Here is a 17,694-nt window from a genome sequence, read left to right as displayed (position 1 = left end):
CGTTATAATTTCGTTGATAATAAGTGAGTCTTTTGAAGTTTTCCTACCTCTAACAATCGCAGATTTCGTACATACCCAAAGGCATAAAATTTGAAATATGTTTTAGTCTCAGCAACCCATAAAGGCATATGTGCATTTTTTTTTTTGAACAAAAAAGGGGTAATGACTTAAAAGGATAACATATTCTTTGATTTGTACACATTAAGTCACTAAATTTTTTTTTGTCCATATTTTCCCATTAAACTTGTTGAACTGTTCAAAAAACATCCTTACGACCTGCTATTGAAGGTTTAGCCGGTTTCCGGCGTATTTGACAGCTCCGGTCATCTTCTCCGGCGTTCCTGATTTTTCCGGCGAACTCAAAAACTCTGACATTCATGATTTTCCATCAGATCACTGTTCATCGTCTTCAACCTCCAGCCATAGTGTTCTTAAGCAAACCTGAAACAATTTCTTGAGCCTAGGATCGTGTTCTGATCTAACCCACATATACACACACTCAAATCTGATAAATCATTTATAGAAAATCTGTCAAAACACGAAATCATACACACATCCAGATCTGGGTTCGTGTTCTGAACAAACACATACACTCAAATATAAAGAAGCTCTCAAGAACACGATGAACAACCCTGATGAACTAGATAAAGATCTGAAACACAATATGAACAAATCCATCCGAAAAACTCAAGATTTCGAGTTTATTTTAGAAGAATCCATCTGGAAACGATTTCCAACACACACCTGCTTGTTTTTTTAGATCCGACATACACTCCATGGATGAAATCGATTTGAAGGTCAGATCTGGAAAATGGGTTTGAAGCTACATCGTGTTTTGAAATCTGAGTGTTGTTCCATATATGATGTTCATCATCTTCAAACTCCAACCCATATCTGATGTTTATTGTCTTCAACCCATATCTGATGCTCGAAGTTTCCTTTGAAAACCTTCAAACATGGTGTGTTCATCGATTTTCAGTAAGGTGTTCGTCTTCATCATGTTCATCTTCTTCCCAAAAAAAAGAGCTCCAGAAGTGTTCAGATCTGAAATCAAATGATGTTTAAGGTTTGTAGCGATTTTTAGATCTCTTCATTCGAGTTTAAACCCAGATCTTTTCATTCGATTTTCAGATCTCCAAACATCTTCGTTTGATTTTCTGATCAAAAAACCTCTTTGTTCTCGTTTCGATTTATGAACCCAAAACTCGAATCTAAAAAAACACACACACACACATTAACTTAAATCTGAATTCGATTTTCAGATCTCCAAACATCTTCGTTTGGGATTTCTAATTGTGCTAGATCTGGGTTTCTGATGGTTTTCATGTTCAACTTCACAACCCCTTCATCTTCATGTTCAACTTCACAACCCCTTCATCTTCACAACCTCTTCTTTTGAAATCGAAATATGAGTTCTTGGGTTCTTGTAACCAAGAACACCAGATCTACTATGGTCTTTTTCTTTCTTAAAAACCCACGAATTTGGAACCTTTCAAAACTTGTTGGTTTCTGGAGATGACAAAGTTACCGGAAAAATTAATGTTTGGCCGGAGAAGATGACCGGAGACTCGCCGGAACTCACAAGAACGCCGGAAAACCGGCTACACCTCCTATAGCAAGTCATAAGGATGTTTTTTGAACAGTTCAACAAGTTCAATGGTAAAATATGAACTAAAAAAAAACTTAGTGACTAAATGTGTACAAATCGAAAAATATGTTACTTTTTAAGTCATTATCCCAAAAAAAAATGTATATATTATTAGCAAAATCCTAGAAAAGAGCTACAAAATCATATAAACATACCCGAGACGTTGTTACACCAATCGTTCTAATTGAAAATTTCAATTTTATTTATATAATAATAATAATAATAATAATAATAATAACAATAATAATAACAACAATAACAATAATAATAATAATAATAATAATAATAAAAGAATTACATTGCACCTCGATGGCGAGGTCTTCAATTCTGTACTAGGACATTTAGTAGCACTATTTTTTTTTATTTTTTTTTTCAATTGTGTAGATAAATAGTTTGTATATATCATGTATTTCAACCTAGCGAGAAATCAATATTGATCAAATTTGTGGCTTCTTCATGATATAAATTATTGTGACGAGTAAACTTTTCAGCCACGAAATAGCTAGGGCTGCCTATAAATTTTAATTCTTAGACCATAAACGTGGACATCTTGGCATCATAATAGTGCATTTTTAATAAATAATAATATATTTGTGGTGTATATATGAGATTAATTATTGTAACTTATATATATTAAGGGATATTAACCCCATTAACCATATAAAGAAAACAAGTGTTACACATTGTCCAAGATCGACCGATGATTTATTTTTATTTTTATTTTAAATTTTGCGCATATATAGCTGAATGTTTTTTTTTTTTTTTTTAATTTACAATATAAAAAAATATTTTCCAAATACCTTTTTTCATTATTTTGTTTCCAATCAACCTTATACCCAAATCCTCATTTCCTATGAAGATGATCGGCTATTCCTCGTATATCATCTCTATTATATAATTTAAATATTATCAAACACGAATAATTATTTTTGAAACTTATAAAAAAAATTAAAAATATATATATAAACAAGTTCATTGATCAACTTAAAAACATGAATAACAAGTTCAATAATTATAAACTAACAAGTTCGAAAATTTTGAACAATATATAGATTTTCGAACATATCGGAAAACCAGACTATGCTTTTACAAACAACTTTCAAAGTTGTTTTTTGTAATAAAACAAATTTCTAAAATTGCAAATTTTAAAATTCGTTTTTATTTCAGTTATGGAAATTTTGTTGTAATATATGGTCATCGGGACACAAAATGGGTGTCTCATACGTCAAATGGATAACTTCTATTCCACATTATATATCAACTAGGTGTAAGACTCATGTATTAAATGAGTTAATTAAAAATAAATAAATATAAAGGTCTAAATATTTGACAACTTTGGATTTATAAGAAAATAAGAAAAATAATGAATTATTAAAATTGTTTTTTTTATATTTTAAATTTAAACAAATAAACAAAATTAACTAATGAACTTTAATTTGAGAATTTTGAAATAAAAAAGTAAGTCCATTAATTAATTTGATATTCATTTATTACTACATTTATTGTAATTATTACATTAAAATATTATGTGGAATTTATTAAAATAGGAAAACCCATAAAATTACATGTGGAAAAGAAATTAATTCAAAATAACCACAAAATCACATTTGGCAAATTGAACGAGGATGTGACATGTGGCAAAAAAAACATTCATTTATTATGATAGATAAGAAAAATAAAGAATTATTAAAATTATTTTTTTATATTTTAAATTTAAATAAATAAACAAAATAAACTAATGAACTTTAATTTGGGAGTTTTGAAAAAAAAATGTAAGTCATTTAATGAATTTGATATTCATTTATTACTATATTTATTGTAATTATTACATTAAAGTATTATGTGGAATTTATTAAAATATGAAAACTCATAAAATGACATGTGGAAAAAGAAATTAATTCAAATTAACCACAAAATGACATTTAACAAATTGAATGAGGATGTGAGATGTGTCAAAAAAAACCTTCATTTATTAGGATAGATGTTTGTTAGGAAATCCCTTAAATATTTGTGAACATCGATCACCATTTTTTAACAGGAGTATATATATATATATATATATATATATATATATATATATATATATATATATATATATATATATATATAAAAATTAATGAAAAACTGATTTGAGAATTTGACAGCTGCAAAGTGTCAAATTTGGAGCTTAATAAGTCGATTTTCATATCTAAATATAAAGAACATTATAAATCAAAGTTGTAGTCTTAAAACGAAGAGTATACAGAAAAAAGAATCAGACAAAATGGATATGTAATGAATGAGATATGGTCGTTTGAAGTTAGTTGTTCAAACACTTGAAATGCTATAATATTCCAATTTGTCATGTTCACGGCTGAATAACTCCCGTTTTAGACATATTCATACAAAACAAATAATATGGAACTTATAGTACTCCTAACAAGCTTTCCAATGATATAAAGTTTACCCAAATCGGAGTTCGTATGGCCGAGTTATGAGGCTGGAAAGTAGGGAAAAATAATAAATTTTGCTGGGAAATTATCTTAAGATAAGGAAGTAAGGGTATATTGATCTTTTTCACGCATTGCCCAGGTTTTATAACATAATAAAAAGAATAAAATTTGTAGAAAGCATAACAGTTACTTGAAAATTGAAATTTTTTTAAATCATAACAAACCCATCAGACCAAGGAATCACATTAAAAAAAAAAAAAAAAAAAAAAGGTTATCTTATGTATACTAATGCGATTCTTCCCAGATCAAACAAGATTCTGTGTATATGTAAAAGGTGTTGAAGAAGCTAATATTAAGGAATTTCGTTGTTGTTGTAGTGTGTTATTGTTATTGAACTTCTGATTTTCAAATAAACATATACATTAGATTGATGCATATGTTTTTTTCACATGGTTCTTTAATGTCAATCACTGTCATACAAGGGAGGGGGGGGGGAATTATTATTATCAATGTAATATAAAGTAGTGTAAGTGTCGGTAGAATAAAGTATAAGACCCTCAATAGTCTAGGGGGCTATATTGTAAATATATATGTCGTATTGCAATCAAACGATTGCAACTCAATTATGTAACCGGCTCTCTTGAGCCTATAAATAGGGCCTTTGCCCATATGAAATAAACAAGTTAAGTTTGAGTGTCTAAGACTTGAGTTGATCTCAAAGGTATTCCTCTGTTGAAATAGTTGTTCTATTTCTGAATAGCAGAGCCCTATCCAAACATACCCAAGATTATTCATATAATCATTCATATAATTTAAACAATTCATCGTCAACCCATCTCGACGCATCGTTCAGGTATAATCTTATCCTAATCTTTTTTAATTCCGTCATGTCGTTAATTTTTGTATCAGAGCTAAGTATCGTTCTTATTATGATTATGAATGATAAATCTTTCGTTCATATGAATATATGTTCATCATGCATCATCATAAATATTATTATAAATATTTTATCGTTATGAGTTATCATCATAAATTCAATGTTTAAAACAGTTATTACTATGTACCTGCAAACATATTTCGTAAAAAAGTTTTTAATTCTCCGTATGAAACTTTGGCATCATAACCACCATTATAAATATCATAAATAACAAACCCCACCATCCTATTAAAATCTATGATTTTTAGTCGTGCCATTGAAAGAAAAGCTAAATTATCATTTTAAAAATTATAATCATGAGTTTTTCAAGTTTAAATATTATTAAATAAGAATTAAAGTTTTTTCGTAAAACATTGAAACAATCTAAAAAATTTCTTTTGAATTTAAAAATAGATTCTAACATATCAATAATGAATTGTATATCCAATATTGAAGCAATATATATAATAAATAATAGTATAAATTGGAAACAAGAAAAAATAAAAAATCTAGAAGATAAAATAACAAAACTAATCTGTTAAATATGTCTCAAGAAATAGAAAATTCACCAATCATTATTAATAATGAAGAAAATGAATCTGGATACACTTTTGATGCTATAATTAACAAAAATAATATTAATAAAGATGCTATAAAAAAATCAAATTTTATACTATCAGAAAAAACATAATTTTAGAAATAACCCATTAAAAAATTTCTTTTCTAGAAAAAATATTATATATTATGGAAAAATTATAGGAGAAGAACCAATACCTATAGAATCAACTCAATGAAATATTATTATACCCATAATAAATAAACAACAAATTAGAAATAGATTATCTAATATTAAAGAAGTAGATAGAATAAAAATTGCTTATATTCATATATCAACTATTCAAGTAATTTTAAAAAGTACTTTTAGCGATTTAGATACACCAATAGAATTAGAAATCAGAGATGATCGTATAATTAATAATCAAGAAAGTATTATTGCAAAAGGAAAAGGTAATTTAATTGAAGGAAAAATAAAATTTAATATTAATATTCAACTAGGATTAAGTCTTAAAGATAAAAATCTAAGTAATAATATTACTGTACGATATAAATTATTAAGACAAAATTTTATGTGAAAAGGTAATCATCCGTTTACTATTACATATCAAATAAATTATGCATTTTTTTTTGGAAAGGGAACTTCCCTAACGAGGGTTTCCGGGCCAGCTTTCGCGCACCGACTAATCCCCCGCTGCAAACATGAGGCTTTGTCTCATGCCCTGGAGTCACTGCAGGCGAACCTCCATGGCCACAAGGGCTGAGTGGTGCCAGGATTTGAACATGGGTCAATAGGTTATCCACCATTCTTATCATAGTATTACATTTAAAACAGAAGATAAAATTTATATAGATAAATTATTTACCCCTTTATTATCACTTGAATCACCAAATATGACTAATAACATAATATTTAATGAAACTAATTTTCAACCAATAATAACTACTCCATTAATAAAAAGAAACTAAAAGATTTGTTTTCAAAAAATTAGTACCAACAAACCTTATTAATATGGAAACTTTACAAGAAAAAGTAGAAACACTAACTAAATTATTCGCAGCACTAGAAATTCCATCCGAAATTCAAGAAAATAATACAGAAATAGAAAATAATTCGGATAATAACGATGCAGAGGTAATATATGATTTTTCATCCGATGATGAAAACCATTATTCAAATCCATATAAAGAATCACAAAATAATTTTGAATTAAAACGAAAACAATCGTATGTTGAAGATGATTATCAAAATAAATATATTTATGGACCACCTTCATTAGAGGAAAATTTTTATATAGACAAGGAATGGTCAAAAATAAACAAAACAAATAGGAAAAAATACCTCCACAATACATACCCAAATTATTTACTTTTCCAACAAATTCAGATATTCTTTTTATTGATTGTGAACAAAATCTCGAAGCAAAAATTCAAGAATGGAGTAATAAAATGGGAATTCAAATTCAATTAACTGAATAGTTAAGAAATCTACATCCAAAAATTTTTCTTAATTATATTATACATAAAACACAAGGTAATGCATATCGTTTCCTTTCATCTCTCGATGAAACAGAAACAATGATGATAGCTACCACTGATGCTATGGAAACATTTAAAAATGTATTAAATCGGCTTATTCAAGAATTCATAGGAAAACAAATAGAAGATAAAACATCCCAGGAAGCCTTTCAATTAGAATCATTATGGCATTTAACTAACCTACGAATTTGTAACATGTGTTATCTAGACCCATTTATATGTGAATATTCTGAACATTATTATAATCTAGATTTCACTAGAAAAAAGATAGCATTAGACATGTTTTACCAAAAATTACCATCATTAGTAAGTCAAAGTGTAATAAAAGATTTCCAAGAAGCATTACAACAAAATAAAATTGGAGATACTTTAGGAGCACGAATAAGTATATTAAAAGCATGAATGCAGAAAAAATGTTTAGAACAAAAAACAACACAAGATGCAAAAATTGATTTACGTTGTGATACCCTTTCTAATAAAGTTAATCAATATGGTTGTAAAGACAATAAAAAACAACAATATAAACCTAAATATAAACAATATTATAAACAAGGTGAAAGAAAATATTTTCAAAATAGAAAACAATATAAACAAAAATATCAATCTAAAACAAATTATTGCCCATCGAATAAAAAAGATTGTAAATGTTGGATATGTCAAGAGGACGGACATAAATCTTATGAATGTCCAAAAAAGACTGAAAGAGAAAAAGAAACAAGTTTATTAAAAATTGCATATGATATAGGATATGAACCTATAGAAGATTCAAATATAGATTCAGATATAGATATTTATGCATATACAACTAATTCTGATTCAGATGCAGATAGATAATCCTATGGAGAAAGCATTATTGGGATTAGAACGTGAGGGAAACCTCATATCTAACCCATCCGAATTATACATTACTAAAGCATACAATGGTATGAAAATACCACAAAAGCATACAAAAATAAAGTATACAGTGATATAAAATATATCACCAAAGCATACATTGATATGAAAATTCTCATATCATCATTTGAAATATTAAAAACAAACAAATATCAGCAATCATTCAGGTACCCAAGAGATGCAAATATTTAATCAACATATATATTGAAATGGAAGCAATCATGAAGCAAATCAAACACCAGTTCAAACAAAAAGAGGAGCAAGAATCATCATTAATCAGACAACTTGAAGTAGTCATACGTGAAAAAGAACAACTACAACAAACATTACAAATTTTATTATCCCATTCAGTACCTAAAGAAGAAGCAGCTAGTAGTTCAACAACGAAGCAACCAAAAGAAGAAATTCAAGAAATATCATCCGATGATAGTCAGCCACAAATAATACTCAAAACATAAAAACAACCTATGACGCCAAACCAGGAAGAATATCCACCACTTCAAGCCGATCATAAAAACATAAAGAAATGGTATGTGATTTTCAATAGAGAAAACAAAGGAATCTACGACGATTGGGGAATTGCCAATTCATATATTCTTGGAAAAAACGTCATTCACAAAAGTTACAAAACAAAAAATGAAGCAAAAGCCGCATACAACGAAGCATACAAAGCAGTCATAAAAGATAATGTCGAATGTTCGAAAACAGTTCTCCTTACACCACAAAAACCCATATCCAGCTTTACCCCACAAAAACCTGTATCCATCCCAAAATCCCTTAACCAACTAAACGCAAAAATTGCACTTGAAGCCATTCCATCAACTAAATAAAAAGAAGCTATGAAAAAACCATCTGCTCAAAAATTTGCCAGATTATGGGACAGCCTCATTAAATACACTGAAGTCCATTCTTTAATGGGCTTTTACCCAGTAGCCAGGCGACCAGGCCCAAAAGCAGTATTCCTAGCAGATCTCACTGACCCCGTGACTTTATGGGACTATTTCAGCCATGGATTCATAGACACTATCTATCTTGATGGAACAAATTTACATTGCATCAACGAATTCCCATCAGCTGTTCAAACAGTAATTAGAAGCTACAAAACACGATTTGCAAAACAAGAAAGAGAGTTATTTATCAAGATGCATTCAGGTTACCCAATTTTTGATGAAGATTCTCAATTACTTGTTCCAAGCATTACTTTCGCAAATATGGGGATAAGCAACGGCTCAAAACCAACAAGAGACGACCTACCCCATGAAATACCTACACAAGACCATTTGATTTTCGCACTTGCCGGTGTCTATTTAGCATCATCTCGCGTAGGCAATGGTAAAGATCAAAAGTCAAGAATCAGAGTAAATTATGACAGTAAAACCTTCGTTATCTATTCTCTGACAGACAGTGAAATAACCCCGGAAGCATTAAAAGCAATTGAAACTTTCGAACATCCGTTCGAAAAAAATTCACATCACTTAGCTGAATTACCCGCTGATTTAAAAAAACAGTTTTGTAAACATATCATGCATGCACCACGACATAATTGCAGCCATTGTAAAGACAATATGGAAGAAACACCGTTCATGGAAGACTAACGTCAGCAATGAACAAAGCACACATCATTCAGAAAGATTTGTCCTTTCAGTGGCGGGAGGAATGACGGAATGACGAAAGCAATGACATATTATAAACATTATTAAAGACACGCGTCCTTTCATTGTGGAAGGAGTTGTAATTATTTGTCATTTGTCTTTTATAATTATTATTGTCAATGTAATATAAAGTAGTGTAAGTGTCGGTAGAATAAAGTATAAGACCCTCAATAGTCTAGGGGGCTATATTGTAAATATATATGTCGTATTGCAATCAAACGATTACAACTCAATTATGTAACCGGCTCTCTTGAGCCATTAAATAGGGCCTTTGCCCATATGAAATAAACAAGTTAAGTTTGAGTGTCTAAGACTTGAGTTGATCTCAAAGTTCTTCCTCTGTTGAAATAGTTGTTCTATTTCTGAATAGCAGAGCCCTATCCAAACATACCCAAGATTATTCATATAATCATTCATATAATTTAAACAATCCATTGTCAACCCATCCCGATGCATTGTCAATCTGTACATATTCACATTGTCAATCTGTACAGATTCACATTGTGAATTTGATGGAAAAAAGTAATTTTTTTATCGAATTAGATATCATTGGAAAAAAGATAAAAAGTTATGAATTTATGTATTTTTAGTTTTTTTTATTGATAAAAAAATAAGCACTAAAAGTTGAAAAAAAATATTGGTTTCTTGGTTCCATGGTTAATAATGGTTCTCTATTGAACATCGTCATATATATATATATATATATATATATATATATATATATATATATATATATATATATATATATATATATATATATATATATATATATATATATATAGGGGGGGGGAGATTTTATTTAAATTTCATGAACAATTAGAATCACTTACAAAGGTGGAACCTTAGTTGAGCTCTCAAAACAAAAAGAATCTCTCATTGCATACAAACTGCTCTATTAGATGTGCACTCAACCTCACAATGATTTTATCTCTTGAAATTTATGCACCCAAAAATATTGATGGAGATGTGTGTCGATTTATTGGAAAGTATGAGAAATCCTAATTCTGATGAGTCATGCCCATCTATATTTATCCCATGAAGGGACATTCATTATCTTCTTTCTTCTTGACAGACCTTTCTGCCACCAAACAAAGCTTTCTCTCACATAAGAGCTTCCAACTACCAGACAAAGCTTTATCTCACTTTTAGCCGCCTAATAGAGCTTTCTCTCACCATCAGATTTTTCTACCACCAAACAGAACTTTCACTCACATACAAAGCTTTCTACCATCAAACATAGCTATCACTAACCAACAGAGCTTTCTGCCACCAAAATAAGCTTTCATTCACTAGCAGATCTTTCTGTCGTTAAATAGAGCTTTCACTCACCAACAAAGCTTTTTTCGACTAACAAATCTTTCACTCTCCATTAGAGCTTTCTTTATTAACATTTCACATCCCAACAATCTCTCACTTGAAAGGTTGAACAACTTCTGCCATTCAACTCTCAACATTCCTTAAACATACATTATATATATATATATATATATATATATATATATATATTCCTCTGTCTCTACGTCAACCCCCATTCCTCAAAATATTGGAAGGGAAGTTGAAGCCATGCCCAACTTCAACTATTCAGTGGTAAGCACGTTAGTACAATCATCTGCTGAGTTCACCATACTAAGGACTTTATTCATCTTAGAAGCCCTTGGTTCATTATCTTGAACTCTCTATTCGGCTGCATCTTAAGCTCATTGATCTTCTATGTGTTGGAACCATTAATCAACATGGTATCAACATTTAACACAAGGATGATGTAGGAGGATCTAAACTTCTTCAGGTAACGTCCATGATCAACCTCATATCTCCTAAACCCACTCCTCTTCATGAAGTTGTCAAACTTTAACTACCACTACTTTGAAGTTTGCTTCCTTCCATACAAAATTTTCTTCTTCTTGATCAACAATTTTTTCTTACTAGATGTAAGATCACTTTCTGGAAGTGCTTTCCAGATGTCTCCTTCTAGGTAATCATCAAGGAGATCAATTTTATTCTCATTTGGCTGCTCTAGATGGAGATTATCAGAGGCTACTGCATTCAAGACCAAACTGATTAGTAAAACCCGATCTAATGTATCAATCGAAATCACTAGAATTGGTGCAGAATCCCAATCTAATGATTAATGCAAAACAATTATAATGAATTAAGAACACAATAGGGAATCTTCAATGCACACTATATTGATCAATAGTCTAGTACATAAGATCTCTACTTTTCTCGGTTCTATCTATCTCTAAAACTTGAAATCAGCTAATGGAATGACCAACCTTAATACGGCTGAAATATTACTATATATACCTAGACCTAAATACAAAGGCCCAGCCCAAAACCCAACCGAAAGCATCATTAAGCCCACCGAAATCACATGGTGATTTCGGTCCAAACACCACCGAATTCATGGTGTTTTCGGTCCTAGACCGAGAACTCTAAAAGCTATGTAAATTAAAGTACAAACCACAAATCATGTCCTAACATGATTGTAGTCATCTTTGCAACTGGAGAATCACCCTCTCCCTTATATTGGATTCCCTTGGAGAACAATCTTTTGTTGCAAGTCTTTCTTCCATTTATCTCATCCTTCAACCGAAACATTTGATTGTTCTATAGTCTACTCAACTCGTCATCCATAGCCTTCTCCCACTATATAGAGTTCATCCTTAAGGCATCTGGTTTGGACCCATTCTCACACATCAACAAGTCCTTGGTTGATGGAGAATACCTCACTGGAGTACTTTGCTTAGTGGTCCTCTGGATAATACGAGGTCTAATCTTTGAAATATCAAAGCAACTCCACCCTTCCTGGACATTCTTGTATTCTTTGACCAGTGATGGATCTTGCATGATCCTAGTATCTTCCCATCAAAGAAACTAATTTGGTACTATAAACAGAAGAATGAACTGAAACTGACTTCCCAAACTTAGGCAGATTTCCTATATTCGCAAAACTGACTTTCATCTGTCTACCAATAGAACATGGCTTAGAATTATCTGTCACAGTCTTCGAATATGGAATTCTCCCATTGGATACAAGCTTCATTATTCCCTCCTCACTCATATGAACGCATCTATTGTGACATAGAGTGGATGTCCCAAACCATTCAACAGTGTGTGCTTCATCTTCAGAAACCTCAACCACATATAGTTCACCCTATTTCTGACCCTTAGAAATGATCAAGTTTCTATTCTTCACTTTCTAATTGTGATCACCAAATGTAACATGATGACCTTCATTTTCAAGTTGTCCAACTGATATCAAAATCCTCATTAGGTATGGAATGAACTTGACATTCTTGAAAGTCCAATCCGTACCTAGATTTGTCTTGAGAACCACATATCCGACACCCATGATATCCAGACACTTGTCATATACCATTCCGACCTTCCATTAGTAATGCCTGAAGTTCTACATTACATCTCTAGAATGACTAGCCTGAAATGACGCACAAGAATCCAAGATCTAGGATTCAGTTGAGTTTTCAACTACACAAATGAGTGAGTCACCTTTAAAATTTGTTTCCATATTCATCTCCTTTTGGCCTTTATCTATAATGTGCTTTGGGCACTTACTTTTGACATGACCACTCTCTTTTCAATTCCAGCAGGTAATTTCCATCCTATTGTTTTGTCCACCTCTCCTTCTCGAATTCAATCTTCCACTACCCCCACCACCTTTATTGGACTCCCTTACTTTGTCTTCAATACTCATACGAATACTAGAAACTTCTCCAGAACTATGTTTGCACACATCTTCACCAAGGAATAAATCATGAATGCCTTTAAATGTCAACTTAGCACCTCCGGCTGAGTTGTTAACTGTTACCACTATTCCGGACCAACTATCAGGAAAAGATAATAATAGTAGCAATGTCATGACTTCATCTTCAAATTTAATATCAGCCAACATCAGCCTTGATAGGATTGAATTAAAGTCATTAACATGATCCTTCATTGAGCCACCCTCCTTTATCTTCAAATTTATCAATTGTCGAATCAAATGAAGCTTATTTATTGCTGAGGGTTTTTTTGGTACATGTTAGATAGCGCCTTGATCAACCCATGAGTAGTCTTCACATTAACAATGTTGTGAGCTACATTCTTTGCCAATGATAATCTCACCACACCAAGTCCCTTCTGATCTAATAGTTTTCAATCCTCCTGATTCATTTCTTCATGTTTACTTTCGAACAATGGTTCATGTAACTTCTTCTGGTAGAGGTAGTCTTCAATTTGCATTATTCATAAAACAAAATCTTGACCATTGAATTTGTCGATCTTAACTCTCCCAAATTTGACCATAGCTATGTTACCAGTTGTTGGGAATCATATATCACTTGCCAAGAATCAAAAGATCTCTGATACCACTTGTCAAGATTTGATACTAGTTTTTTGAAAATATAACAAACACGAGTTAAGAAATTCAGACAAATATAAAAAAACTTTGGTGAAACTTGCGGAAATAAAACTTTTGAAAAACTACAAAAGAAAAACTATAAAATCAGAACATGATATATAATATGGTTTGTTCAAAGTGACCTACGTCCACTGATGAATTATAGAGAGAGAGAGAGAGAGAGTAAAAGAGAGAGAGAGAGAGAGAGAGAGAGAGATAAGGGATTTTATTAATCTTCCAAGAATAATTACAATCACTCAAAAAGGTGGCACCTCACTTGATCTCTAAAAACAAAAGGAACCTCTATTATCTTACAAACTACTCTAAAGGATGTGCACTCAAGCTCACAATGATTTGCTCTCTTGAAATTTTTGTGCATAGAAGATTGATGGAGATGTATGCCTATTTATTAGAAATCATAGGAAACACTAATTCTGATGGGCCAGGCCCCTCCATAATTAGCCCATGAAGGGTATGTCCTAAATTTCAGTCGATCACTAACTGCCATGCACCAGCTTCTTTCTTCCTAAGAGAGCTTTCATCCACCAAACAAAACTTTCTCTCACAACATAGCTTTCAACTACTAAGCAGAGATTTCTCTCACCAGCATAGCTTTTAGTCACCAAGTAGAGCTTTCTCTTACCATGAGATATTTTAGCTAACCAAAAAAGCTTTCTCTCACAAGCAAAGCTTTCAGCCGCCAATCAGATCTTTCTCTCACCAGCAGATCTTTTAGCTGGCCAACAAAACTTTCTCTCACCAGCAGATCTTTTAGCTGGCCAACAAAACTTTCTCTCACCAGCAGATCTTAGTGCCACCGAACAGAGCTTTCACTCCTTAGCAGATCTTTCTGCCATCAAACAGAGATTTCACTCACCAAAAGAGCTTTATGCGACCAAACATAACTTTCACTCACTAGCAGAGCTTTCTGCCATCAAGTAGAGCTTTCACTCACCAGCAGAGCTCTTTGTCACCAACAGGGATTTCACTTACGAGCAAAGCTTTCTGCCACCAATAGAACTTTCTCTGTCAAGACTTCACACCCCAACAGACAACCATTTTCAATAACTAAACGCGCCCTAAGAGTTACAAAGAAAGAAAAATTACAAAAAAAAATAATAAATAAAAAATAAAAAAAAAATGAAAAACAAAAATTAGAAAACATCACATTAGGCGATTTCTACGTTCGAGCACAAGGTTTGAATTCCATTATTAACATCTTAGTTGCACTCTCTTTTTTCTAGTGTATATTTACAGAAGTGACAGTAGTTGAATTAATTTCATTTTCCAACACTGATTGTATTTTGAAATTCTCCTTGAAGAATATCGACTTTCGAGAAAACCAAGTAGATGACCTTATTTATCTCATATAAGTATGGCAAGCCACTAATGCATTGCCCTAGAGTTTCATTTAAGGAGAAAAAGAAAGGAAGGGGGATGATTAAGAAAATATGTTTTCTTTTGCGTTTATTTATCGGAAGGAAGATTTATATTAATCTTCATTAAAAATTGTCCTCATAAATGGGGTGGAATTGAAGTGAAAGAAAATAAAGATCGTTCATTTTCTTTTCTTTTCTCTTGATTTATTTTATTTTCTTTCCTTTGGTGACTCGGGAGCGGAGTGTAAGTGCTTGCCTACATTGGAGTAGTTCCTTAGTTGATGTATATAATGCCACAATATAATGCCACCAGGAATGCAACTCTTTCTGCTAGTCTTTTGCTAGCGAAAAAAATCATCGAAAGGAATTTGTATCGACCTTAGCATATGCATTATCATCTGATTGAGTCTTTTAGCATTTCCGAGATGAAATTCCACATGCGCCCTATGATACTGATATGGTGGTAGTCATTAAAGTTATTGGTGTCGTTTGTCTTTGGTACCAAAGTTATAAAAAGAGGAATTACATCATTTATCAATCAGACCAACTACCTTGAAATATTTGACCTCCAAGTACATATATGTCATTATAGTCTCTTAGTAATGTCTAATGAGCTAGAAGGAAAAGTAATATGGTCTTTTAGTGCTTTTTTAGCCCCACACCGTAACACATTTTTAACCTCATCGAATAAGATTGTGTAACGTCTCAAATTTTCAAAACCTAAATTTTATTTTGAAAACATAAATAAACCATCCAAAACATTTTCATGAAAGGTTACAGTAGTAAATTGATTTAAAATCATCATCAAACCATATTATCAAATGTATCAAGTCATCATATGACAACAAAAGTCTATAACAAAATTAGTAGCGATGACATGTACGTTACAATCAAGCTGGATCATTCCCTCGATCAGAGGAACTACCTGAAAAACATTAAATCAACAACTGTAGACACAAATCTTAGTGAGTTTTCCAAATATCATATATCACATCACATACAAAATACCTACCTACAAAGCTCATAGTCAACACCTCAATTAGCATATAGGCTCATAGACCTTATCCCAAAGATCTATTAGACTTCTAGCCAACTCACTAGTCAATACCTCAGTGGGCTGATAGGAACAAATCCCTCATCCCAAAGACATTGTAACACTCTAAATTTTCAAACAAATTTTTCATTTTTAAAAACCACATAAAACACAATCTCACATTTCCCAAAACCCAAATGTATAAGTTGTTCAAAACACAAGACAACAGAATGTTTGATAATATCCCAAAATCCTCAAAACAACATAATCTCAAGCTGGTGTGTACAATCAAGCCGGCGCCTTCCCGCGATCCTGAGAGGTACCTGAAACACATTTCACACAACACTGTAACTCAAATAAGACCCTCCGGTCAATGACTCATAAGACCCTCCGGTCAGTAACTTAAATAAGACCCTCTGGTTAGTAACTCAAATAAGACCCTCTGGTTAGTGACTCATATAAGACCCTCCGATCACACAATATTACCACTTTGGTAAGTATAGTGAAAAGAATCACCCCGTATGTAAGCAAGTAGGTCTCGTACTCAACGATCGGTCTATACTCCGCCTACATATCGTAATCATCTCTAATTAACACTTTATAACAACAACCCTAAAAATGTTAAGCTAACCCCTTTTCCAACTCTCGGAAAGGGTGAAAGACTATTTTACCCCTCCAACTCCTTCAAAGAATGCACCAAATCACACACTTTTAGCCTCTTTCTCTTTCTCTCTCTCTCTCACAGATGATACCAGCTCGTTTAGGGTTTCTCTTAGGGTGCTAAAGTGATCAGGGAGGCGGAATGAATGGCTTAAGGTTCTTTAAATAGGGTGCAAACCCTAAATTTAAGGGTTTTCACACTCAGCTCCTACTCTTCGATTTAGGGTCCTCTAACTCATCGAGTAGACTCTAAAAATCACACGGCTATCTCCATATCTACTCGGCGAGTTGGGGCCTCCAACTCGTCGAGTTTCCCTGTCAAAATGAACATGATTAATTAAATATTATACCTGGGAGTCGGGATGTTACAATTCTCCCCCACTAGAATCATACTTCGCCCTCGAATTCATCCTCCGGAAACAACTCTGGGTACTACTCATGCATCTCGGACTCCGTATCCCAAGTCCATTTGGATCCCTTATGATGCTGCCACTGAACCTGAACCAAGGTCACATCTTTATTCCTCAAGTCCTTCAATTTCTTATCCAAAATTGCCACCGGCTTCTCAATGTAGTTCAGACAATCATGAA

Source organism: Lactuca virosa, chromosome 4 (genome assembly GCF_052849685.1).
Source record: "Lactuca virosa cultivar CGN04683 chromosome 4, Lactuca_virosa_CGN04683_v6, whole genome shotgun sequence".
Classification (NCBI taxonomy): domain Eukaryota; kingdom Viridiplantae; phylum Streptophyta; class Magnoliopsida; order Asterales; family Asteraceae; genus Lactuca; species Lactuca virosa.
This window is presented reverse-complemented; position numbering follows the sequence as displayed.